The sequence below is a fragment of the Elephas maximus genome, chromosome 12 (genome assembly GCF_024166365.1).
Source record: "Elephas maximus indicus isolate mEleMax1 chromosome 12, mEleMax1 primary haplotype, whole genome shotgun sequence".
NCBI lineage: Eukaryota > Metazoa > Chordata > Mammalia > Proboscidea > Elephantidae > Elephas > Elephas maximus.
In genome coordinates this window covers 14830643-14855230 of record NC_064830.1, presented here as the reverse complement: position 1 = coordinate 14855230, position 24588 = coordinate 14830643, and the positions used below count along the sequence as shown (strand labels likewise).

The following is a 24588-nucleotide window of genomic DNA, read 5'->3' as shown; positions in this document are numbered from 1 at the left end:
CCTTCAGCATAGTTAGATGAAAAGAAAATCACTTGAGATATTATAGAAGACTAAAGTCCAAATGACCTGTAGAAAGCCTGTAGTCCTACCTCCTCATGGTTAAATTTAGAACGTAGAGAAAGAATAGCTTGCTTGAGATTAGAGGCACAGAAGCAAAGATGATATTACAACTCACATCTCAAAATCCAGTGGTGTTGTGTTGCTTTGTTTTATTTTACAATGCCACAAATAATCTTAGGTAAAAAAAAAAAAAACCTGAAACCATGTGTGTTACTAACATTTCTAAGAAGTAGATGGACAAGCAAGTAGGTTATAGATTATCTGATAGATGAGGTAGAAAAGGTGCATATATGTGGAGAAGCTTAGGCCAAAGGGAGGAAGGAAAAAAAAAAAAAAAGCTATACTGAATTTGACATTTCTAGAAGCTCTAAACTTCAGTTTTCTTTCCGTCATTAATTATATTTAACCTGAGCAAGCCTCTCCCCTTGCTGGTCTTCAATAATCTTTAAAATGCTGTGAAACAAAGAAAGTCATAACTATATGACCTCTAATACCCTTTCCATGTAAAAAAAAAAAAACCCTCTGCCTCTCTGATGAGATGAAAGGAAATATGGAAGAAGAAAAGAAAGAATGTGCAAAGGAGAGAGAAAGAAACAAAGATCATTGTCTTCAGCATCCAGTGAGATTTGTTTCCCTCTTTCTCTGAAAAGCAAGAGGCCTTTCAAATGCTTGCCTATCTTGGGATAAGACATCCCCAGAAGCAACCACACCCAGGTATTTTCCAGGGATCAGGAGCAATTAAAGGATACAGATTTTTCCACTTTCTAAAGGCAGCTTCTAGGGCGATCCCCGGAAGGAATTGTGGAGGACACCTACTTCAAGAACGCAGCTGCACCCTTCCTAGAAGGAAGTGTCAGGGCCTGTGGTGGCAGCTGTGACCCAGACCCACACTTTTTTTAGTCCTTCTGCATAGTCTGATGGCCTTGGGACTTGTTGAGCATTCCTGGGTGTGGGCACAGATGCCTGTTGACCATGACCCGAAAACAAGTCTCGGGAATGAGTGTTAGACCATATTTATAGCCACCCCATGGTTACTTTATTTTCCCTCATGCTGGAGAAAAAACTTAAATAGCAAGATATTTCAGGTTGCCAAGTATTCCATCGCATAGGTGGTTCAGTGGTAGAATTCTTGCCTGCCACGCGGGAGGCCCTGGTTTGATTCCTGGCCCATGCAGCCCGCCGTCCCCTTGGAGCCCTGGCTGCACAGTGGTTAAGAGCTAGTCTGCTAACCAAAAGGTTGGCAGTTCAGATCCACCAGTCACTCCTTGGAAACCCTAGGGGGCAGTTCTACTCTGTCCTGTAGGGTCGCTGTGATTTGGAATCGACAGCAATGGGTTTGGGTTTTTTTTTCTTTTTGGTTAATATTCCTGCCTGACCCAACAGCATCTGTGTATGAGCTCAAGCGTGCTGTCATACTAGGTGAAGGTGTCTTCATCTCCCATCTCGTCTCTGCTTGGGCAGTCAAAAAGACCACACGACCACTCTGACCTCTTGAAGGACTGATTCCTTCCCAAAGAACCAACAACGTATCAAAGACACTTGATTCCTCACAGCAACATTGGGACCTGCAGGAGAAACAGCTCTCTCTTGACCTGTTTCCCCAACACTATATATTACATCAAGTCCCTGGGTGGTGCAAATGATTAATATGCTCAGCTGCTAACTAGAAGGTTGAAAGTTCAAGTCCACCCAGAGGTGCCTTGGAAAAAAGGCATATCTACTTCGGAAAAATCAGCCATTGAAAACCCTATGGAGCACAGTTCTACTCTGATACACATGGAGTCACCATGAGTTGGAATCAACTCAATGGCAACTGTTATACATCACATGTTGACCGCACAGGGCAGCCCACTGACATGGATGAAATAAAGAGAAACTGAGACTGCGTCACATCTCTCAGAAATCTGCCAAGTTCAATCCCTCCATGTTCAGAGATGGTTGATACCAAGTCTCATCTTTATTTCTTAAACTGAATTAAGACTTAAGTTACAGCTCAGCCTTGGGTTTTTGGAGGGAGATGGGAAGGAGATAAGGTTTTAAAGACTGCCTTGCAGGAGTCCATGTCTCCCAAGTTCTAAGCAGAGAACTCCACCAAACCACCATGTTGTGGAAAGATCTGGAGTATAGTTCTGAATGCTGAACTTGGTGATCAGCTTGGAGAAGTTGGGTAAAACATAACAACTTTGTGCTTAGTTCCCTCATTTATAAGTTGAAAGAAATTTTAACTAGACAAGTTTAAGGGTCCTCCTAGAAGTGAAATCCTGTAATTCAATAAAATCAACATGTCCTGAGAGCTTATAAAGTGTAAAGCACCGTTGTTATTAAAAAAAGAAAGAAGAAGAAAAATTAGTTTTTACAATAAAGAGGGAATGTAACAATAGTGTCTATCTTTCTGGAATCTAAAGGGACAGCATTTGGCATTGATGGTGACTTAAGTTTTAATGCTTTCAGCAGATGCAAACAATTTGCCTTTGAATCCAGAGTCACTCTGAATGGTGACAATTCTGGTATGTTTCTGTAGGAGGGACAGAAAAGCTTTTGTAAAATTGTCCAGGGTGGGGTAGATGCATCTAAAGAAAAGTTTTTGTAATTGTGAGCTTTGAGGCAGATCTCAGGGGAAATAACAAGCCTGGCTTTATCACTAAGAACAGGAGGCACTCTTATTACAGGCTTCATCTTTTTAGGATTATCTCAGCCTATTTTCAAGGTCAACTGCTCTAGAAACTTCACAAAACATTGCCAAAACAAGGAGAGGGAAAGGAAAGAAAGGCTTCGTGAAGCTGATGCTCAGCAGCAAGAGGATAAGCTGAACATTTGGGAAAACCCTGCTTTATGGCCAACCTAATAAAAATGGCTCAATTTATCTAGAAAGATCTCTGTGTTGTGACATAGATTCTAGTTCCATCATAATAACCAGCTGTCTGACATCAAAGATGTTAACTCTGCTATCTGGACCTTGATATCCTTGTGTATAAAATGGAGAGAAGGGGGCTAAAAAAGATTTCCAGTCTCTTTCAGCATTGCCCTTCTGCCCCTCTCTGCTGTGGACTCTTCGAGAAGCAGGCAGGGGCTTCAGATGTGCTGCCTGATGCCCCTCCTCCCTGCCTCCCACACAGCAGACGACTAGGCTGCCGAAGGAGAGGGGATGAACGGTGCAACAGCCGGAAGACCATATGCCCCATTAGATTCCGGCTATTTTCCACGTCCTGGTTCTTCCCACACACAAGCCCCACTTGGCAGGGGCACCGAGTAAAATGTCTGCAGCTGCCACCCGGAGCACTTGTGGTAATGGCCTGCAGCTCCACCCTGTTGGAGTTCGCATTGGGAACACCCCAGCAGCAGACAGTATCCTACCGGGAAGGAGGCAAATTATCCCACCATGCAGATGACCCAGCAGCAAGTCCAGGTGCTTTTCTGGACCAATCACACACAATTAAAAGCTAAACCTCTTGGGGTATCAAATGGATGTTTGTTGAGGGTAATCCCTCAACATGAGGATTTACGGCTTTCTGAAATTGGACCTTAGTGATGTTTTGACTGAAACACAGGGGAATGACCACAGGAATTAAGATCCCTTCACCCTGCTCCACAATTCAGCAAATAAGAAAGTTGTTCTCAAACTGTATGGGAAGCAGAAGATGAGTAGGCATCCAGAGTACCATTTTATTACAAGTAAATATTTACCAACGACTGCCATCTCGTTTCCTTTATTAATTACAGGTACCAAGGATTCCACTCTTACTCTAACCAGGCACTGCTCAAAGAGTACCACCGGTGTTAATCCATTTAATGTTTAATAATTGCATGGAATACTATTGTTATTTCCATTGTACCTAAAAGGGGTGAGTCATGTTCCTGAGGTGAGAACGGTAGTTAGAGCTAGCATTGGGATGTGATGCCCTGTGGTCTGTCTCAAGCGTCCACAAAGTCCATGTTGGTCATCACTGCTCCACAGTTGCCTCTAAGTCTGCAATTACAGAAATCTAGAGCAAAGCTAATAGAAAATGAAGAGGACAAACACATTCTAATACAGAACCACAAGTTTCCCTGTATAGATTCCTCTACCAGATAGTGGGATTCCCTCTAGTGTTTTGGATCACAAGTTTACCTGAAGATTCAGAATGTCCTTTCCATGCAGAGCCAACTCCAGCACCAAGCTTCCAGCTGAACGGAAGGCTGTGGAGACAGTGCTTTCCGAATCCTTGCTGAGCACAAGAGAGTAGAGACAGGCTCCTCTCCTCTGCACTCCCTGCATGCACTGCCCTTACGTCTCCTATGCAGGAGCTCATCCTCAGCCATAGTTGTATGCCTTCTATGCCAGACTTCAAGCTTCCTGAAGGCCTTCTTAGTATTCTCATTATAATGCTTGGCACACAGTGGGGTACTCAAAAAAATACTTGTGGAATATATCAATGAACTTCAGAAAAAAATAATAATAATAACTTTTTCTTGAGTATCCAGGCTGTCAGGGAAATAGAACCAGAAGCCCAGCACTCAAATTTTACCCTTGTTGGAATGATATTTCCTAAGGTAGAATGTAAGATGGGAAGGGGGGAGAAGAGGAATTTATTAAAGGTAATTTTTTAATCCAAAAAGCAATTACGTGAAGAGTGTTACATACCTTTGTACACAAAGCTGGGAATGCAAGTGTACCCAAATTAGGAAATGCCAAGGTTGGTTTTCCCTTAGTTTCAATATGGTTAACACAGTGCACTTGACAAAGATCAATAAAACTCAATACTTTCTTTCCAAGGAATTTACAATCTAGTGGGGAAGAGACACAAACATGATTAATACAATGGAACGACCTTGAGAAGTCGGTTGGAGAGAGTGCAGGAAGAATGAGCACTTACTATAGATTTTATGGCCAGTCTTGGGGTTCCAAATATAACTCCAAGGCTAATGTGTGGAGAGATCTCATTAACATTTACGTGGCACTTGGAGCAAATAAGGAAAAGGACCAGAAATGTTCAGTGTTCAGAGAACAACAGTTTCTGGCTTTCCTACTTTTGCTGTAATTGACACCAGGTACCCAGAGTCCAATTCTGTGCTAGCTTAGAGAACACTGGCTTTTCGTTCTATAGAATCCCTACTGAAGAAGAAGAGTTGAGTTAGACTCCAGATCTTCAAAAGAGAGTTTCTTTTCCTGATGCTGAGCTTTGTAGGAAGAAGAAAAAGGCCCGTTACAAAGTAGGACTCTCAATGCCCTGGGAACAACAGGGTGAGCTGTTATAGCTAGGACCTCGCTCAAAGTGGAACACACCGTGATAAGCTAGTCTTTCTGGAGGCACCAGAAATCTCTACTGTGTTTGGTTTTCTATCAACAGAATTTACCACCCTTAGTCTACAGCAGGGTCATCTAAAAAAGTATTTGCGATAAAGGAGACAACAATGAAAGAAAAAGAAGGACCATGAAACCAATGCTTTCCTACTCAATTTCTATTTCTGCCAATTTTCTTGAATCAATCAAAACAATTTGACTTACCTGATGGATTAAATTCCTTAGCATGAGAAGTGATAATCTTCATGATTTTGTCCTAGTCTAGCCCTCCCTTCCCTCCACTGCTGGTCCCCATACCTTCTGTACCAACTTAACAAACTTTCTTAATAGTCTCTAAACAGCCCATGCTCTTTGGTGCCCTAATAACTTTACAGATATTGTTCCAAGGCAAGCTTCATTGAAGAAGAGAAGGTAAAGTGTCACTACATTGTCTATGTTAGCAATTTTTTTTTTTTTTAAGTATCTATATTATAGTATAGGTCCCTTGATGGCACAAAATATCTACACTCAGCTACTAACCTAAAGGTTGGTGGTTCAAAACCACCCAGTAGCTCTACAGAAGAAAAGCCTGGCAAACATCTTCCATAAAGATAATAACCAAGAAAGCCCTATGGAGCAGTCTAACACATTGGGTTGCCGTGAATCGACTTGACAGCACCAGGTTTGGTTAGGTATTATAGTATGGCGTCAAAGGTAGTTCAGTAGTAGCATTCTCACCTTCTTTGTGGAACAACCCGGGCTCAGTTCTCAGGCAATTGCACCTCCTGAACAGCCAGAATTCATCTCTCAGAGCGGGCGGGTTGGAGGGCGGCTGGGTGCACATGTTGTTTTGATGCTGAACAGGATTCAGCAGAACTTCCAGACTAAAACGGACTGGAAAGAAAAGCCTGGAAAACTACTTCTGAAAATCAGTGAATGAACACCTTATGGATCACAGCAGTCAGATCCCCAACCAATTATAGGGATGGCACAGGACAAGGCAGTGTTTTGGTCTGTTGTGGATGGGTCGCCTGGAGTCCACAGCCAACTCAAAGGCAGCTAACAACAACATCTTAGAGTACTTGCTTTACTCTCTTACAATGATTTTGTTACCTGTTCTTTCTCACCTTAGATATGAACTACTTTACAGTAGGATTTATGCCTTGTTCATCTGTCTGACCCTGTGCAAAGCACAGCACATGGCTTGACAGAGTCCATTATAACGATTATGTGTCCATTTAGTATATCCATTATAGACACCTGCATTTTTGTGTTAAACAAAGTTCAGTGAACTACGTATTTCCCTAGGTACAATAACATTCTCTTTCTGAAACAAAATTTATTCCTTCCTATTGCTGTTATAAAAACACGATATTTTTAGGTGGAAGAAAATATATTCAGATAAAAATGAAATGACATCAGCGATGTAAATTCTTAATCCTAGACTCCTTGTCAACAATTGATTCCAGTCTCCATTCTGAAATAGGAACATAATTTTTGTTTAAATATGGCTGCTCCATGACATAGCTTTTTAAGGTCAGTCATTATGATTTCCTACAAGGAAGAAAGTGAATTGTATCGAGAAGTAAATATCCATTCAACAGACGTGTCACATACTATGTATAGACGTTACGTAGGCTTGAGATAAATGAGAGGTGAGTCATGGTTTTGACTTTCAAGGTGCTATGATCCAAAAGGGAGGTAGACATGGGAACAGTGTGATAAGCATAAACAGAGTGTTAAGTCGCTTTGTTTTGTTTTTGGCTTATCACTCATTCTTAAAGTGACAGTATTCAGAAGTCAGGACAAGGACAATTGCCTAGGAAAAAGAAGCCAGCTTTAATTTAAATGCATTGTTTTCATGGGCTTCCTGCCTCAGAGTCACCTGGGATGGCTGTTTAGAAATGCGGATTCCTGACATTCCTGTTGCCCTAAATTGAAATTTGTGAGGTTGTTGTTGTTATTAGATGCCGTCGAGTCGGTTCTGACTCATAGTGATCCTATGCACGACAGAAAGAAACACTGCCGGATCCTGCGCCATCCTTACAATCATTGTTATGCTCATTGTAGCAGCCACTGTGTCAACACACCTTGTTGAGGGTCTTCCTCTTTTCCGCTGGCCCTGTACTCTGCCAAGCGTGATGCCCTTCCCCAGGGACTGATCCTTCCTGACAACATGCCCAAAGTACGTAAGATGCAATCTCGCCGTCCTTGCCTCTAAAGAGCGTTCTGGCCGTACTTCGTCCAAGGCAGATTTGTTCGTTCTTTTGGCAGTCTATGCTATATTCAATATTCTTCGCCAATACCACAATTCAAAGGCGTCAACTCTTCTTTGGTCTTCCTTATTCATTGTCCAGCTTTCACATGCATATGATGTGTCTGAAAATACCATGGCTTGGGTCAGGCGCACCTTAGCCTTCAGGGTGACATCTTTGCTCTTCAACACTTTGAAGAAGTCCTTTGCAGCAGATTTGCCCAATGTAATGCGTCTTTTGATTTCTTGACTGCTGCTTCCATGGGTGTTGATTGTGGATCCAAGTAAAATGAAATCCTTGACAACTTCAATCTTTTCTCCATTTATCATGATGTTGCTCATTGGTCCAGTTGTAAGGATTTTTGTTTACTTTATGTTGAGGTGTAATCCATACTGAAGGCTGTGGTCTTTGATCTTCATTAGTAAGTGCTACAAAAGTCCTCTTCACTTTCAGCAAGCAAGGTTGTGCCATCTGCATAACGCAGGTTGTTAATGAGTCTTCCTCAAATCTTGATGCCCCATTCTTCTTCACATATTCCAGCTTCTCAGATTATTTGCTCAGCATACAGATTAAATAGGTATGGTGAAAGAATACAACTCTGACGCACGCCTTTCCTGACTTTAAACCAATCAGTATCCCCTTGCTCTGTCCCAATAACTGCCTCTTGATCTATGTAAAGGTTCCTTATGAGCACAATTAAGTGTTCTGGAATTCCCATTCTTCGCAGTTTTAGCCATAGTTTGTTAGGATCCACACAGTCGAATGCCTTTGCATGGTCAATAAAACACAGGTAAACATCCTTCTGGTATTCTCTGCTTTCAGCCAGGATCCATCTGACATCAGCAATGATATCCCTGGTTCCACATCCTCTTCTGAAACCGGCCTGAATTTCTGGCAGGTCCCTGTCAGTATACTGATGCAGCCATTTTTGAATGATCTTCAGCAAAATTTTGCTTATGTGTGATATTAATGATAGTGTTCTATAATTTCCACATTTGGTTGGATCACTTTTCTTGGGAATAGGCATAAATATGGATCTCTTCTAGTCAGTTGGCCAGGAAGCTGTCTTCCATATTTCTTGGCATAGACGAGTGAGCACCTCCAGCGCTGCATCTGTTTGTTGAAACATCTCAATTGATATTCAGTCTTGTGTTTTGCCAATGCCTTCAGAGCAGCTTGGACTTCTTCCTTCAGTACCACCGGTTCCTGATCATATGCCACCTCTTGAAATGGTTGAATATCCACTAATTCTTTCTGGTATAATGACTCTGTGTATTCCTTCCATCGTCTTTTGATACTTCCTGCGTCATTTAATATTTTCCCCATGGAATCCTTCACTATTCCAACTCCAGGCTTGAATTTTTTCTTCAGTTCTTTCAGCTTGAGAAACGCTGAGTGTGTTCTTCCCTTTTGGTTTTCCATCTCCAGCTCTTTGCATATGTCATTATAATACTTTACTTTGTCTTCTTGAGAGGCCCTTTGAAGTCTTCTGTTCAGTTCTTTCACTTCATCAATTCTTCCTTTTGCTTTAGCTGCTCGACGTTTGAGAGCAAGTTTCAGAGTCTCTGACATCTGTCTTGGTCTTTTCTTGCTTTCCTGTCTTTTCAATGACCTCTTGCTTTCTTCATGGATGATGTCCTTGATGTCATTGCACAACCCGTCTGGTCTGTGGTCACTAGTGTTCAATGTGTCAAATCTATTCTTGAGATGGTCTTTAAATTCAGGTGGGATATACTCAAGGTCATATGTTGGCTCTCGTGGACTGGTTCTGATTTCCTTCAGTTTCAGCTTGAACTTGCACACGACCAAGTGATGGTCTGTTCCACAGTCGGCCCCTGACCTTGTTCTGACTGATGATATTGAGCTTTTCCATCATCTCTTTACACAGATGTAGTCAATTTGATTTCTGTGTGTTCCATCTGGCGAGGTCCATGTGTATAGTTGTCATTTATGTTGGTGAAAGAAGGTATTTGCAGTGAAGAAGTCGTTGGTCTTGCAAAATTCTATAATTCGATCTCCAGCATTGTTTCTATCACCAAGGCCATATCTTCCAACTACTGATCCTTCTTCTTTGTTTCCAGTTTTCGCATTTCAATCATCAGTAATTATCAATGCATCTTGACTGCATGTTCGATCAATTTCAGACTGCAGCAGCTGATAAAAATCTTCTGTTTCTTCATCTTTGGCCCTAGTGGTTGGTGCATAAATTTGGATAATAGCCGTATTAACTGGCCTTCCTTGTAGGTGTATGGATATTATCCTATCACTGAGAGCATTGTACTTCAGGATAGATCTTGAAATGTTCTTTTTGACAATGAATGCGACATCATTCCTCTTGGAGTTGTCATTCCCAGCGTAGTAGACTATATGATTGTCCAATTCAAAATGGACAATACCAGTCCATTTCAGCTCACTAATGCCTAGGATATCGATGTTTATGCGTTCCCCCATGTGTTTGTCATATTGTGGGGGCTTGTGTGTTGCTGTGATGCTGGAAACTATGCCACCAGTGTTCAGATACCAGCAGGGTCGCCCATGGAGGACAGGTTTCAGCTGAACTTCCAGACTAAGACAGACTAGGAAGAAGGACCTGGCAGTCTACATCTGAAAAGCATTAGCCAGTGATAACCTTATGAATAGCATCAGAACATTGTCTGATATAGTGTTCGAAGGTGAGCCCCCCAGGTTGGAAAGCACTCAAGACATGACTGGGGAAGAGCTGCCTCCTCAAAGTAGAGTTGAGCTTAATGACGTGGATGGAGTAAAGCTTTTGGGACCTTCATTTGCTGGTGTGGCACGACTCAAAATGAGAAGAAACAGCTGCAAACATCCATTAGTAATCGGAACCTGGAATGTATGAAGTATGAATCTAGGAAAATTGGAAATTGTCAAAAACGAAATGGAACGCATAAACATCAATATCCTAGGCATTCATGAGCTGAAATGGACTGGTATTGGCCATTTTGAATCAGATCAAAATTTGTGAGGGGAGGACTCAAAATCCCCATTTTTCTTACGTACTCTGAGTAGCTTTTATGCACTCCAGGTTTAAAGCCCTCCTTTTGATCTTTACTTCTGACCAAGGTGAAGTAGCAGGACTGATCCTACTTTCCCACCTTAAACAACTAGAACACAGAACAAAATGCATAAAACAATGGCTGTCAGGCATTAGACAGCAGGTAGGACCTTGATCCTAAAGAGAAGGGACCCAAACAAGTGACCCTACAATTGTAGCACTTTGCTGTCTGGAGTCCAGTCTTAGTTTAAGAAGAGAAAATCCCAACAGCTCAGAATCCTTGCTTAGCTGAGGAGACAGAGAAGAGAGATTGAGAAGTCTAATTCAGCTAGAATTTATGGAGTAGAAATACTGTGGAGGGGAGCAGTGCACAGAAAAACAGGCCTGCGGATCTGCACAGGGGTCCCCTTGACCTCTGGCTGAGTACGGATCTATGCCTCTCTGAGAGGAAACTGCCAGAGACTAGGGAAAGAACCTCCAAAAACTGTACAGAGCTCACACATAGCTTGTGTTTCCCCCAGTCAGCATGGAAAGACTGAAAAATATATGCGATGTTGGGGAGACTCTCAAAGGGTCCAAAAGGGGAAAAAAACAAAAAACTTGTTGGTATCGAGTCAATTCAAACTCATAGTGACCCTATAGGACAGAGTAGAATTGTCCCCATAGGGTGTCCAAGGAGTGACTGGTCGATTTGAACTGCCGACCTTTTGATTAGCAGCCAAGCTCTTAACCACCGCTCCACCAGGGTTCCATCACCAAATTAGCCCTAGTGTAAAAGCTGCATTGGACCACTGTTACAAATCTTAAAAGCAAGCTTCAAAATGACCCAATTGTTGTGAAATAACTTAACCACATATCAGAACAAAGTCCAATGCTATTTAAAGAATACAACAAAATCCAGCGACCAACAATATAAAGTTCACTGTGTCCAGCATCCAATGAAAAATTATCAAGAATGCCAAGAAGTAGAAAAGTATGACTCATAACCAGGAGAAAAATCGATCAACAGAAACAAACCCAGAAATGACAAAGATGATAGAACCAGCAGGCAACAACATTAAAGCAAAAAATATAATTACAAATACATTGCAAAATAAAACAAAGAAACATAAAATAAATAATTATAGATTGGTCTTCATTAAAAAATAAATGCTTTGTTCTTTTAAAAGTTATTGTTAAGGAAATGAAAAGTCAAGCCACAGACCAGAAAACATGTCTAACAAAGGACCTGTATCCAAAATATATAAAAATCTCTTACAATTCTAAAATAAGAAGACAAATAACCTGATTGAAAAATGAGCAAAATGTTTGAAAAAACACTTGACCAAAGAATGTGTATTAATGGCACAAAAGTGCATGATAAAACGCTAACATCGTTTGTCATTAGAGAATTTCCAATTGAAACAACAATGAGACCACCCTCATCCACCAGGATGTCTAAAATGAAAAAGGCTGCGAATACCAAACGTTAGTGTGAATGTGTAGTAACTGAAGCTCTTATTTATTGCTGGTGGGAATTCAAATGATATGGCCCCTTTTGGGGGGGAAAAGTTTGACAGTTCCTTGTATCACTGTAAGTCAGAATCGACTCAATAGCAGTGGGTTTGGTTTGGGTTTTTGTATGATTAAGCATATACTTGCCATGTGACATAGCAATCCCACTCCAGGTAAATCAAAACATATACTTACAAAGATTTTTATTTATTATGTCCATCCCAGCTGTAGTCATACTATCCAAAAGCTAGAAACTACTCAAACACCCATCAACTAGTGAATGGATAAACACTTTGTAGTATATACACACACTACAAAGCAATAAAAGAGAGCAAAATATTCACACATGCAACAAAGTGAATGAATCTTAAAACATTATATTAAATCATAGAAGACAACACAAAAAAATTGTATCCTAAATAATTCCATTTATATAAAATTCTAGAAAAGGCCAAACTATAGTGACAGAAAGCAGATCAATGGCTCTAGGAACTAGGAGATAGAGACAGAGAACTGACTACAAAGGGACACAAATGAAATTTTCAGGGTAATGAAAAGATTCTACATTATGATTTTAGTAAGGATTAAACAACTGTATATACTTATCAAAATTCATAAAGTTGTATCTTTAAGCTGGTTGAATATTATGATTATTATAATTTCAATAAAAGTGATTTTTAAAAAAGCGACAAAGACTGTGAATCTCCATCAGCACAACATGACAAAGACAAAGTCATAGAAGTTTCCTAGACATATCCAAACACGTTGAGGGACCGAGTTGCTGCTGCTGAGGGCTGGGGGCCATAGTCTCGGGGGATATCTAGGTCAATTGGCATAACATAGTTCATAAAGAAAATGTTCTACATCCTACTTTGGTGAGTAGCGTCTGGGGCCTTAAAAGCTTTCGAGCAGCTATCTAAGATACATCTATTGGTCCCATACAGTGCAGAGCAAAAGAGAATGAAGAAAACAAGACACAAGGAAAGTATTAGCCCAAAGGACTAAAGGACCACATGAACCAGGGCCTCGACAAGCCTGAGCCCAGAAAAACCAGGTACTGCAAGGCTACCACCAACCACGGCCCTGACAGGGATCGCAGCAGAAAGTCCCAGGCAGAGTGGGAGAAAAATGTATAACAAAATTCAAACTCATGAAAAAAAAGACCAGACTTACGGGTTTAACAGACACTGGAGGAACCCCCAAGGCTATGGCCCCCGGACACTCTGATAACTCAGAACTGAACCATTCCCAAAGCCCAGTTTTCAGTCAAAGATTAGATTGGTCTATAAAACAAACAATAACATGTATGAAGAATGTGCTTCTTAATTCAATAAAATATACGAGACCAAATAGGCAACACTTGCCCAAAAGCAGATAAGAAGGCATGAAGGGACAGAAACTGAACCAATGGGTACAGGGAACCCAGGGTGCAAAGGGGGAGCATTCCGTCACATAGTGGGCATTGCGACCAATGTCACAAAACAATATGTGTACAAACTTTTGAAAAAGAAACTAAACCTAAAACACACACGCACACACATATACAAGCATATCTCCTGTGTAAGCCACAGTCAAAAAGAGCCCTTGTGCTCCATATTTGGTTGGAAACTACGTTTGCATTCAGAGCACAAATATTAGCAAAAGTATGAATAGTGAGTTTTCTTGGAGGTTTCTTATTGTACTGCATATGTTTGTGAAAAACATGTGGCCACAGTTGCTGGCTTAGTATTCATGGACAGATTTGCTGTCAAACCTCTTTCTACTAACGTGAAGAAGCTGTGCTGAGAATGTGCAGTGTACCTTCTCACAGACACAACTATTTTTCTTGTCATCGATACATTCCAAAGGCTGGTGGGGACTCATTTGAACACTAGCATCAGTGGCTAACGTAGAGATGCTATTAGATAAGATGCTCTCAGGTAGTTTTCAGCAGAGCATGTCCTCTGAAGAACAGAGAGGCTATGTTTGTGACACAGAATCACAAACCAAATAATAATCAGATGCGTTGTTGTTGTTAGGTGCTGTCGAGTTGGTTACGACTCATAGCAACCCTATGCATAACAGAACGAAACACTGCCCGGTCCTGCGCCATCCTTACAATCATTGTTATGCTTCAGCCCATTGTTGCAGCCACTGTGTCAATCCACCTAGTTGAGGGTCTCCCCTTTTTTCTCTGACCCCGTACTTTACCAAGCATGATATCCTTCTGGAGGGACTGATCCCTTCTAACAACATGTCCAAAGTATATAAAATGCAGTCTCGCCATCCTTGTTTCTAAGGAGCATTCTGGTTGTACTTCTTCCAAGACAGATTTGTTCGTTCTTTTGGCAGTCCATGGTATATTCAATATTCTTCGCCAACACCACCATTCAAAGGTGCCAATTCTTCAGTCTTCTCTGTTCGTTGTCCAGCTTTCACATGTATGTGATGCAATTGAAAATACCATGGCTTGGATCAGGCACACCTTAGCCTTCAAGGTGACATCTTTGGTTTTCAACACTTTAAAGAGGTCCTTTGCAGCAGATTTGCCCGTTAACTACCTCAAGCCTAGAAATGCACCACTTGTTCAAGGGAAAGCCCCCCAAAAAGGAGTAGCGGGTTTCAGACACATGGTTGGCTCTATCATTTGTGGAGTATTTGGAAATGTTGGTCATCAAGATGACTAGGAGACAAACTGATTTATGGATATAAGACAATTAGAACTTCAGCAGGTGTTTTTTTGTTTATTTTTAGAAATTGGAAAGGTCAGCCTTAAATGTACAGAAGAATGCAAAGGCCTGAGCATAACCAAGGCAATAATAAAGAAGAACAGCAAATGTGGAGGAGTTACACAGGCAAATATCAAGACTTCCTGTAAAGCTGTAGAATTAAAGCACTGTGTTATTGGAGCAAGGGTAGACAAATAGATCGATGCAACAGAATAGAGTCTAGAAATGTATCTACTATGTGTGGATGCTTGGTTTACGATAAAGATAATACTGAAGTGCTTTGGGGAAGGCATGGTTTTTCAAATAAATGGTGCTGGATCAACTGGACTTTCATACGGAAAAAATAAATCTGGATTTCTACTCACCACCACACACAAAAAGAACCCTAGTGGTACAGTGGTTAAAGTGCTTGGCTGCTAACCAAAAGGTCAGTATTTCAAACCCACCAGCCGCTCCACAGGAGAAAGATGTGGCAGTCTGCTTCCATAAAGATTACAGCCTTGGAAACCCCATGGGTCAGTTCTATTCAGTCCTATACAGTCGCTATGACAAAAGTACAACGAGAATGCCCCTTAGAACCAAGGATAGCTAGACTGTGTCTCACATACTTTGGACTTGTTATAAGGAGAGATCAGTCCCTGGAGAAGGATATCATGCTTGGTAAAGTACAGGGTCATTGAAAAAGAGGAAGACCCTCAGTGATATGGATTGACACAGTGGCTGCAACAATGAGCTCAAGTGTTACAAAGATTGTGAGAATGGTGAAGGACCAGTGAAACATGACCAGGCAGTGTTTTGTTCTATTCTACACAGTGTCACAGTGAGTTGGAACCAACTCAAAGGCACCTAACAACAACAAAGTTTTCTAGTTTAATTTGAACACAACCATAATTTTTTAAGATTAGAGATATAACCTTTTTTTTTTTCTCCTTTTATAGCATTTTCTCTTTCTTTATTTACTTCCCTTTGATTTTTCCTTTTTATTCCGGAAGAACTTTAAAAATTTAACCTCCAAATTACATATTTTGTTCTTATACTTTCAACTCTGATCTTTAGTGCATCTATGCAGACTCTGCTTCTGCTGTTATTTTTTCACTTCACTTTCATTTTCTTTTATCTCATTCCTTCAATTTTTCTTTCACATTTCTTTATAAACTCTTTATTCATTAATTTCATTTTTCATTCAGCAAATATGTATTGCTGCTTGCTATATGCCAGGTATTATGCTAGATATTGTTTCTCAGCAGTCAATAAATCAGATGAAATATAAGCTGCACTCTTCATGGAGCTTATAGTCTAGTGGAATGAAACAGATATTAAATAAATGTTAGTACATAAACAAACAAACTTGGTGTGTTTTCACGTGTGTGTGTGCGTGTGTGTGTGTGTGCACGTGCTATCATTACTTTGAAGAAAGCCTTCACTGAAAAAAGGGCAATTGAACAAGTCATACATTCCAGGCAGAGGAATCACGAAAAGCAAAGGCTTTGAGGCTGGACCATGCCTGGGATGTTTGAGGAATAGCAAGAAGGCCAGTGTGGCTATAGAAGAAGGAAAACATAGAAGAGTTCAGAGGTGTAGGGGGAGACGGTTGATCATATGGCCCCTCGTAGGCTATTGGGATAATTTTGACCTCTACTCCAAGTCGATCAGGAAACCTTTGGGAGATTTTGAAGAAACCAAGAATATGATTTGCTTCTCGCTTAAATAGGAGTCCACTGGCTTCTGTATTAAGAACAGATTGTAATACAGCAAGGGCAGAAATAAAAACAGAAAGTGATTGCAACAATCCATGTGAAGATGATGGCAGCTTAGATTAGGGAAAGATAGTCAAGGCAATGAGAAAATTGGATTTATCTTGAAGGTAGTGTCAGTGGGATTTGCTAATAGACTGGATATGAGGTGAAATAGAAGAGAAAAGTCAAAATGGCTCTAAGATTTTTGTCTTGAGCAACTGGAAGAATCAGGTTGCTTAATTACTGAGATGGGGAAGCAGACTAGGGGCTCTAGGGAGGAGGTTATCAGGAGCTTTTAAATATCATCTACATACTACCTCCCCCCCCCAAAAAAAAACCGGGTCGCCATCAAGTTGATTGCGGCTCATCACCGCCCTATAGGACAGAGTAGAATTGCCCCGTAGGGTTTCCAAGGAGCAGCGGGTGGATTTGAACTGCCGACCTTTTGGTTAGCAGCCAAGCTCTTAACCACTGCACCACCAGGTCTTCCATTTACATATTAGTTACTCTCAAACTCATATCTCCAGTCCTGACACTTCCTTGAACTTCAGACTCAAATACCCATTTGCTCGCATATCCGTCTACATACTTACCATGTCCACTTGGATGTGTAATAAACATTGAAAAGCTAACTATGCCTAAAACTGAGCTCCTGATACAGGCAATTGAGAACAATTACCTTGTTTTCTTTCAGTTAATTTTATTCAATATAGATGGATTAGATGATGTTTCCCACAGCCCAAGGAACACCATTACTGAGAGTCGAAAAGCCTTCACTACTATTATGTCCTTTGTCTAGCACTGTTGTTCCTTAAAAGCTGGCCAGGTCACTGTCCTCCTTCTGCAGCTGTGCTAGTTTTATGCATGAGGCTAGGAACGGACTTGACAGCACACAACAACAACACAGGGCCACTTGGTAGTAGATATTGGCCTTTCAGGATTGCCAGGCCCAGGCCAAACCAATGGGGTTCACTGAACCAGACTAACAACTGTCTCAGGCAGAGTGGCAGGATATTTGCTGGATGTGCACCCCAAGGCTGATGGCTCTGATGGCTCAAGGCAGGACTGAGGTCCTGCCAAGCTCAAATTCGGTGCTAGTACTGGATTGGCATTCTCCTGCTGGGAGAAAAGAATTAAAGTCAAAATATTTAGATTTCAACACTCTTTCTGCTACTTTCTAACTCTCTACCATGTGCCAAATCATTTTTTCTATCTGAGCCTCAGTTTCTTCTATAAAACGAGGATTTAAAATGATGCCTTTACAGAGTTATTATTAGGATTAAAATCGTGATGAAATAATACATGGAGGTGGCGATGAGAATCGACTCAGTAGCAGTAGGTTTGGTTTTGGTTTTTTGAAGTACTTTGTAATCTCTTAGCACCACATGTAAACTCTGAAGTATCATTAATTCTTATATCATTAAAAAAAACCCAGTGCCATCGATTGTGTTATTATTGAGACTCATATGTAGTTAGCAAGGTTAACCAGTTCAATTAATTCGCACTTTTCTTTCCATCAACGATTTGCATATGCAGCGTACTAAATTAATTCTAAAGCTGTCATCTGGAGGTCTTCTGCCTGTAAGTCTCCAGGAAATCCTGTCCAGGAATCCGCTACACCTTTGGTGACAAAGCAGTAGGCTTTTTGAGAAAGAAGATTCCAAAGAGATTTATTTCCCCTGGTATGTCTGGCATGTGTTTTCAGATGCCTAGAATATGCAGTACATCATGATTAAGGTACAATTGTGTGTTCTAGTAACCTCCAAAGAAACACTACAGAAAAACGTACATATTGCCTATCTTCCAAAGGCAGGTACATACAGGTAGCAAAATATTTCGTTAAAAGGGAGTAAGCACTCTAATTATGGCAGGACAGAAAAGCAACCTTAATGCTTTCAGATTATCTTAACAAGGCCCAAGATTGACTTTGACCAAACAAGCAAACAAAAGTACTATTTCGTACTCTGTGATTACAACACTTGGCTAAATTTCAACCTAGAGAAATTGCCTTAATATCAGATATTAAAAAAAAAAAGATAAGATCATCTACCCCCACATGAACCCTTGGCTAAGAGTTTGCATTTCTAAAGTAGAGCAAGGGTGAAACACACAGTAATCAATATTCCTGAATAAAAGTGAAGAGTGATTTCAAGCAAAATATTGCTTGAAAAATATTGCATCTCTGGGGATTTCTAATATTTGTGGAATGGTCTCCATCTCTTCCCTTTCCCAGGGTCAAAATGTTTAGTTACATTAAATACAGAATAAAACCACAAGGGCAATCTAGTGGTAGTCCAGGAGAGAATGTCCTCACATCTGACTTCTATAGAACAGATGACAAACCATGACCCCACTTCTCCAGAATGCTAGGCAGACAGAAGGCAATGACAGAGACTTGGGCCAGGGAACAGAGTTGGGAAATGCCCACTCATACTCACCAAACAAACCACCTCATAGCAAAGTCTCCTCTGTAAACTGTTAATACGCTTTCCTTTGAATCCAGGTTTGACAACATTGCCTGAACCTCAGGCAATGTTGTCAAACCCAGATTCCTAGTTTGGTGAGGTTGTTTCTACAACCTATATTTGCCTACAAGCCATACAGCAAGACCAGAATATTGTCCATTCCCTTCTACTCAGCACTTCTCCAACACACACACACACACACACACTCACACACACACACAATTTTTCTGTTTCACTTCTGGCCCACTTGCTTTGACACTGCGTAAAAAGAAAAGAAAAGAAAAAAAGAAGATACTGCATACACTCTGAACATCACAAAAGCCAGACTGAATAAAAGATATTCATAAAAGCAGACTTCTCCCAGAAAATGTAATTTTAATCCTTGGAAATGTCTAAGAAGAGGAATAAATGTGCCACTGAATTCAGAAAAAAAACTGCCGATTTAACAAGATTTTTTTTGTGTGAGTAGCCTTTCCTTGGAAGCAGACCTTTCTTTAGGGGAGAGATACACTAAGCACCTCAAGAAATGGCTAAAGAATTTATCAGCATCCTGAGAAACAAAATTGTTTCAGTTTTATTGCTGCCCTCTCATTAAATTATCATGTAACAGCCGGGATTAAGCAGCCCCTCGGAGGGATTTCGGTGTTCACTGGTGTTTTATGAATTTTTATGCTGCAAGATAGATTATTATGAAAACAAGCAAGCTTGTAGCACACACCTGTTCAACTCTTCCTCCTTTGTAAATGCTTTTTCCACCAGGTTCTCAATTTATTTACGGGATACACTTTCCTGTCTTCAAGCAACAGATTTGTGGAGCATCTCTGCACAATCATCGGTTCTTGTAGCTGTTTATACCCAAGTCTCAGAGTTCTCCTGCAGCAGTATTCTTGCCTATGAAATGATGCTGAAATATGTTGAGTACACAAAAGGATTAAGGAATCCAGACTATGGGACATGCTGGCTGCTTTAAGATATCAAGGTGAGTTTCCTTAACCTGTTTCATGAGTTTTGATGATTTTTCCTTTATTAACTACCAAAAATATCTGATGCAATAGCAAATTACTAAGTAGTACAATAAGATCTCAGAAAAACTTCATCCATTCTTAAATGATCCCTCGGTATTTTACTGAGCATAGGGCCTAGGACTGCATATTGAGGAGCTGATACAAATCTCCTTAGAAGTGAGGATGGAGAGACTTCATCTTGCATACTTTGGATGTATTATCAGGAGGGGCCAGTCCCTGGAGAAGGACATCATGCTTGGTAAAGTAGATAGTCAGTGAAAAAGAGGGAGGCCCTCGAGGAGATGAATTGACACAGTGGCTGCAACAATGGGCTCAAACATATCAACAATTGTGAAGATGGCGCAGGACTGGGCAGTGTTTTCGTTATGTTGTACATGGGGTTGCTATGAGTTGGAACCGACTTGATAGAACCTAACAACAACACAAAGTACAAAACAGTTCTAACCGTGTCACTTTTCACTTTCCCTCTTAAACCTATCATAATGGCTAGCATTTGAAGTATACACAGCAGTTTCACCTGAGAACTTTTTAAAACTACGGAAGCCCAGGCCCTTATCAAGATCTCTTACGTTAGGAAGCCCTGATATGAGTCCAGGTATGTATGATTTTAAGAGCACTGAGAGCTGAGAATCAGCATGTCCAGTCCCAGTCCCCCTACTAACTTCCTCTTTACCTCAGCTCACACACTCTGCTTCAGTTATTTAGAATTTTTCAAGAGTCTCTGAACATGCGAAGTGTTACAATTGTTTTGTGATTTTGTATGTGCTATTCCTTCTTCTTGAATGCTTTCATTCTTATATTTTTCCCAGGAAACTCCCACATAGCCCTCAAAGCCAGCTCAAATCTCTGTGAAGGTGCATTTAGTCAATGGGTCTTAGCGCTTAGTTATCACATGTAGAGACCTATTTTGTGTTTATATGTCTGTCCCTCTCCTGAATTCGTGAGCTCCTTAGGGGAGGGTCATGGCTTCCTTGACTCCCTCAGTGTCTAACACAATGTCTGAGAATATAATACAGGCACTTAAAAATATCTCTCGAGTGAAGAGTGTCCCTGCCCATAAGATCCTAGAATCAGTGGATGAAAACTTCAGGAAACTGAGCCCATATTAAAACATTTTAATTATCAGAGCTTGCCAACAGTTCAGTGTGGTGTCTTGTGAAGGTGTAAGCATCTTTCTTACCACCAGAAATAGAAGGTTTTCAAACAGTGTCAGAATGGACACTCAACAGGGCAGCTGATACCTGGTAGCCACAAATGACCTTGGATGTCAAAATGACCTTGGACGGCCTTTGGTGACTATGAATCAGAGACCACAGGCTTATTTTAATATTATGTGTTTAAAGAAAGGGGGGTGCTGTAGAGAATGATTGTTTCATCATGGAAGTCTTGTAAATTCTACTCACATTATACATTCCCCTGCATTTTGATTATCATTGGTATTAACAATGGTATCTGAAAAAGCAGTTTATTAACATGGCTATGAAAAGCCCAAGGTTCAAATCCTAACTTCCAAAAACACTCTTTTGCCTCCAGTAGACATTCTGCTGCAAGCACACCAAATGTTCCCTCATCCCTATATCTCTGAGTCTCTGCTCACATTCAGTCTTATGCATTTGCCTCTTCTACTTGCTGGCACCCACTAACTCATATTGCAAGACCCAGCATTTGTGTCTCATTTTCTGGAAGACAACTTCACCGTCCCAATGGAAAAGTGGCGTTTTCTCTTCTGTATGCTCACAGGACCTGTGCTGAACTCATTGTCATGAACTCCATCATTAATTCAACAAAATCTCTCAGGAACTGTCTGCTGAAGGAAAAAAGAACAAATATCAGAAGTAGCATGCACTAACACAAAGAGTACCAAGTTAAGGATGAGAATCTCTTCATTCTAGTTTGGTCTACAATACCAGTACCTTGAGCTACCATGGCAACTAAATTCTTCTGTCCTGTCCTAAGTTTTTTTGTTTTTTCAAGTGATTGGGTTATATTAGAGCTTCTTGTTTTAAAAAGATGATTCTATGAAATAAAGAGCAGAGTTGAACCTGAATATTAACTGAAGGCTGAAACTTCCAAGAATGGGATTCAAAATCCTTCTCAATCTTGCCTCAAACAACCTTTCTATTCTAAAGTTCCAACATTCCTTATTATACATCTTATTCTCAGCCACCTCAAAGTTACAATTAACAATCTCTTCCCCTCCTTCCCCCTATTGCTCAGCTTATTCAACTGCTTAGTTCTTTCTATAAATAAATGTCTACTTATTCTTCAAGAAAAACTTAATGCCAGCACCTCTATTAGGTCATTTTTCTTTTCCTACAGCTGAATTAATCTTCTGTCCTCTAAACTCCAAAGCGGTAAGAATGGAACTTCCTTTTAGAAAGTCCTAGAATCTCTAGCCAGAAATCTATGGCACTCAACACAAAATATAATAACGAAATGAAGGGTATTACTTTCCAAACCGAGTTACACATGCCTCTTTTGGTACATAAGGTGACTTTAGGAAGTACACAGACATGCTCCATTATAGCTGTGACATAAAAATTTTAAAACATATTTAAGTAGAAGTAAATCATTTACAAGGGATGCTGTGTGGTTTAAAATCAGGAAAGGTGTGTGTTATGGTTGTATCCTTTCATCACACTTATTCAATCTGTTTGCTGAGCAAATAATCTAAGAAGCTGGATTATATGAAGAAGAATGGGGCATCAGGATTGGAGGAAGACTCATTAACAACCTACTTTATGCAGATGACAAAACCTTGCTTGCTGAAAATGAAGATGACTTGAAGAACTTACTGATGAAGATCAAAGACTACAGCCTTCAGTATGGATTACCCCTCAGCATACAAAAATCAAAACTCCTCACAACGAACCAATAAGCAACATCATGATAAACGGAGAAAATATTGAAGTTGTCAAGGATTTCATTTTACTTGAATTCACAATCAACACTCATGGAAGCAGCAGTCAGGAGATCAAATAGCATACTGTATTGTGCAAATCTGCTGCAAAAGACCTCTTTAAAAAGCAAAGATGTCACTTTGAGGACTAACGTGTGCCTGAGTCAAGCCATGGTATTTTCAATCACTCATATGCATGGAAAAGCTAGAGAATGAATAAGGAAGACCAAAGAAGAATTGATGCCTTTGAATTACAATGTTGGTGAAGAACATTGAATATACCATGGAATGCCAGGAGAACAAACAAATCTGTCTTGGAAGAAGTACAGCCAGAAAGCTCCTTAGAAATGAGGATGATGAGACTTCATCTTACGTACTTTGGACATGTTATCAGGAAGGACCAGTCCCTGGAGAAGGATACCATGGTTGGTAAAATAGAAGGTCAGTGACAAAAAGAAAGACCCCAAGGAGATGGATTAGCACAGTGGCTACAACAATGGGCTCAAATATAGCAACAAGATTGTGAGGATGCCATAGGAGCAGTGTTTCGTTCTGTTGTACACGGGATCTTTAGGAGTTGGAACAGACTCTATGGCAACTAACAACAACAAGTAAATTATAACGTTAGAATTTGATGGCTAATTTTATGTTGCCCAGTTGTTTGGTCAAATACTAGTCCAGGTGTTGCTGTGAAGGTATTTTGTTGATCTGATTTACATTAACAATCAGTTGACTTTAAGTAAAGCAGACTATCCTCTAAATTGTACTTGGGTCTCATCTAATGAATTGAAAGCCTTAAGGGAAAAAATTGAAGTTTCCTGAAAAGGGAAAGAATTCTGCTGTAAGACTGCAACATGGAAATCCTGATGAGTTTCCAGCCTCCTGGTTGCCTTGTGGATTGTGGAATCAAGATGCAGCATCAACTCTTACCTGAATTTCCAGTCTGCCAGCATGAGCTACAGATCTTGGTCTTGCCAGATTCCACAGTCATGAGAGTCAATTTCTTAAAATCTCTTTCTCTCTCTCCATATGTATACATATATATTAAAAAATATATCTCATATTGGCTATATTTCTCTGGAGAATTCGACTGATATATGCAAGTGCACATATACCCATTTTGCAAGATTATAAAAGCGTTATATGAAATAACTGATATTTTGAAATGCTGATAAAGTAGAAAGACATCATGGAGTTTGAACAGAAATACTGACTTCAATGTAAGCTCTGATAACAGTTTTCTGGCCCCCCAAAAGACATTCGGTTTATATGAAATCGATTTTCTTTTAGTAAACTGGGAAGATAAATTATCAGTATAAGTGTAACCCTCCTTCTGAAGTTACTGGATACTGCAAATGAAAAGGTTAGAGGTACAAGTTAACCCAGAGGCACCTTGAAAGAAAGCCTCAGAGATCTACTTCCAAAAAATCAGCCATTGATAACTGTATGGAGCATAGTTCTACACTGATACACATGAGGCCACCATGGTGTCAGCTCAACAGCAGGTGGTTGTCTCTTCCTATATGCTGTACTTTAAGGAACAAAAATTGTCTTATCCCTTTTATGCCTAACCTATGACACATACTAAACTATAGTAAGTAATCAGTAATTGTTAGTTGCATATTTGTCTTTTGTCATTTTGAGAAAAATCCTTTAAAATATACATATAA

The 24588-nt window shown here is 40.3% G+C and overlaps 1 non-coding gene across 1 annotated transcript; it reads left to right on the top strand.

Annotated features, from left to right (window-relative positions):
* Positions 1–1163: 1163 nt before the first annotated feature.
* On the top strand, positions 1164–1234 carry TRNAG-GCC (transfer RNA glycine (anticodon GCC)). Its single transcript has one exon. It is a non-coding gene; the product is annotated as a tRNA-Gly (tRNA).
* The last annotated feature ends 23354 nt before the right edge of the window (positions 1235–24588 follow it).